Raw genomic sequence first — 3,728 nt, forward strand, 5'->3', positions numbered from 1 at the left:
GCGAAACATCCTCCAGCAACAGCCGCTATAACTGTCTGGAGGACGTGCGTAAAGAGGCCGTTAACGTCATCTGTCAATCCGTTTGAAATTCACAATCCGAGGCAAAGCCTCCTCCACAAACAGCCGCTATAACTGTCTGGAGGACGTGCGTAAAGAGGCTGTTATTGTCATCTGTCAATCCGTTTTGAGCTCACAATCTGAGGGAAAGCATCCTCCAGAAACAGTCGCTGTGACAGTCTGGAGGACGTGCGTAAAGAGGCCGTACACATCATAATTTAATCCGTTGTATTGACATAATGCTGGGTCAAAAATCCTCCGCAAACAGCCGCTATAACTGTCTGGAGGACGTGCGTAAAGAGGCTGTTAACGTCATCTGTCAATCCGTTTTAAATTCACAATCTGAGGAAAAGCATTCTCCAGAAACAGTCGCTGTGACAGTCTGGAGGACGTGCGTAAAGAGGCCGTACACATCATAATTTAATCCGTTGTATTGACATAATGCTGGGTCAAAAATCCTCCGCAAACAGCCGCTATAACTGTCTGGAGGACGTGCGTAAAGAGGCTGTTAACGTCATCTGTCAATCCGTTTTAAATTCACAATCTGAGGGAAAGCATTCTCCAGAAACAGTCGCTGTAACTGTCTGGAGGACGTGCGTAAAGAGGCCGTACACATCATAATTTAATCCGTTTTATTGACATAATGCTGGGTCAAAAATCCTCCACAAACAGCCGCTGTGACAGTCTGGAGGACGCGCGTAAAGAGGCCGTTAACGTCATCTGTCAATCCGTTTTAAATTCACAATCCGAGGCAAAGCCTCCTCCAGAAACAGTCGCTATAACTGTCTGGAGGACGTGCGTAAAGAGGCCGTTAACGTCATCTGTCAATCCGTTTTAAATTCACAATCCGAGGCAAAGCCTCCTCCAGAAACAGTCGCTATAACTGTCTGGAGGACGTGCGTAAAGAGGCCGTTAACGTCATCTGTCAATCCGTTTTAAATTCACAATCCGAGGCAAAGCCTCCTCCAGAAACAGTCGTTGTAACTGCCTGGAGGACGCGCGTAAAGAGGCCGTTAACATAATCAGTTAATCCGTTTGAAAGTCATTTTCTAAGGCAGCGCTTCCCCGCAACACTCCGCTGTTGTCCGTCAAAACTCGGATCTCCCAGGCCCAGCCAGAACGCTCCATTCGCGGGGAAGAGACGTCCGCAACACACCGCTGTTGTCCGTCAAAAAATCGGATCACATAGGCCGAGCATAATGGCTTTAAATCGGATAAAGTACTTCCGCGTTGTCGCCTGTCTTTGCCGCCCTGGTAACCGGGAGTCGGGCCGAAATTATCTCCGTGGTGCCTTCACTTTTCCGGCCTTCTTGTAGTAAAGCTGTCGCTGTCTTTTCATGATAGACAGATTTTTGAAAAACCGGTTTCACAAAATGTGCGCAAGGTGGCTTGGTTACCCCCTACCAAAAGTGGTCACATCGGGATAGGCAAAAACCAATAAGCGCTGAAGGCTTCAGCGCTTATTGGTTTTTGCCTAGAGACACTCTGTCGTTTTTTGGAGGTTCGCGCCCCTGGAATTCTTGCAAGTCAGCGAAGCGCTGAAGCCTTCAGCGCTTCGTGTTGCCTAGAAACACTTTGGCGTTTTGCTGGGTTTTACGCCCCTGGAACTCTTGCGAGTCAGCGAAGCGCTGAAGCCTTCAGCGCTTCGTGTTGCCTAGAGACACTTTGGCGTTTTTCTGACTTTTACGCCCCTGGAACTCTTGCGACTCAACGAAGCGCTGAAGCCTTCAGCGCTTCGTGTTGCCTAGAGTCACGTCACATACGCGGCTGGGTTTTTTTTTCCCTTTTTCTTCCTTTTTCCGGGATTTTCGTGCCCCAGAGCATGCCTCTCTCCCTGGGATGCCTCCGACTGCTGCTCCATGCCTCTCTCTCTCTCTCTCTCTCTCTCTCTCTCTCTCTCTCTCTCTCTCTCTCTCTCTCTCTCTCTCTCTCTCTCTCTCATCATCCCAGTTTAGGGCGCTTTTTCCGGGCATTAGCTCACGTAGCAACATCAGCACCATGGACAGCACCACGGACAGCGCCCTGGACGTCATTTACCAGGGAAAGGGGGCACATTTCCCGGATCTTTGACCTCCACCGCATCCCCTAGGCCCCTGCCAACACTGCCACAAGAGGGCCCGAAAAACGGATGGTGAGAAAGGGTAAATTCGGGCGTGGAAAGCACCCCCACTCTCATCTCACCCACACCCGGAAAACAGCACTTTTTCCGGGTGGGCCTCTTCCAGAGCATCCCTTGGGCTCCCCCCAACACTCCCACAAAATGACCCGAAAAAAAGAGGGTGGGAAAGGGTAAGTTTGGGCTGAAAAGCACCCAGACACACATCTCGCTCACGCCCGGAAAACAGCACTTTTTCCGGGTGACTCACCTCCAGAGCATCCCCTGGGCTCCCCCCAACACTCCCACAAAAGGGCCCGAAAAACGGATGGTGAGAAAGGGTAAATTCGGGCGTGGAAAGCACCCCCACTCTCATCTCACTCACACCCGGAAAACAGCACTTTTTCCGGGTGGGCCTCCTCCAGAGCAACCCCCTGGCACCCAGCAACACTCCCACAAAAGGACCCGAAAAAAAGAGGGTGAAAAAGGGTAAGTTTGGGCTGAAAAGCACCCAGACACACATCTCGCTCACGCCCGGAAAATGGCACTTTTTCCGGGTGACTCACATCCAGAGCATCCCCCTGGCACCCAGCAACACTGACACAAAAGGGCCCGAAAAACGGAGGGTGAGAAAGGATAAATTCGGGCGTGGAAAGCACACCCACTCTCATCTCACCCACACCCGGAAAACAGCACTTTTTCCGGGTGGGCCTCCTCCAGAGCATCCCCCTGGCACCCAGCAACACTGCCACAAAAGGGCCTGAAAAAAGAAGGGTGAGAAAGGCAAAGTCCGGGCTGAAGAGCACCCAGACACACATCTCGCTCACGCCCGGAAAAAAGCACTTTTTCCGGATAAAACACCTCCACAGCATCCCCCTGGCACCCAGCAACACTGACACAAAAGGGTCCGAAAAACAGAAGGGGAGAAAGGATAAATTCGGGTGTGGAAAGCACCCCCACTCTCATCTCATCCACACCCGGAAATAAGGCACCTATCCCGGCCACAGGACCTCCGCAGCATCTCCCTGGTCACCCAGCATCACCTCTGCTTAAAGCAACCCGAAATAGTGGGAGAAAGTGTGTGAAAAGCACTCACACAGCACCAGCCTCATCCACTCATCCACACCCGGAAATCAGGCACCTATCCCGGCCACAGGACCTCCGCAGCATCCCCCTGGTCACCCTCCATCACCTCTGCTTAAAGCAGACCGAAATAGTGGGAGAAAGTGTGTGAAAAGCACTCCCACAGCACCAGCCTCATCCACTCATCCACACCCGGAAATCAGGCACCTTTCCCGGCCACAGGACCTCCGCAGCATCTCCCTGGTCACCCAGCATCACCTCTGCTTAAAGCAACCCGAAATAGTGGGAGAAAGTGTGTGAAAAGCACTCCCACAGCACCAGCCTCATCCACTCATCCACACCCGGAAATCAGGCACCTTTCCCGGCCACAGGACCTCCGCAGCACCCCCCTGGTCACCCAGCATCACCTCTGCTTAAAGCAGACCGAAATAGTGGGAGAAAGTGTGAGAAAAGCACTCCCACAGCACCAGCCTCATCCACTCATCCACACCCG

The sequence above is a fragment of the Cebidichthys violaceus genome, unplaced genomic scaffold (genome assembly GCF_023349555.1).
Source record: "Cebidichthys violaceus isolate CVI_PGR_0920_01 unplaced genomic scaffold, fCebVio1.0.p SCAF_656, whole genome shotgun sequence".
Lineage (NCBI taxonomy): Eukaryota > Metazoa > Chordata > Actinopteri > Perciformes > Stichaeidae > Cebidichthys > Cebidichthys violaceus.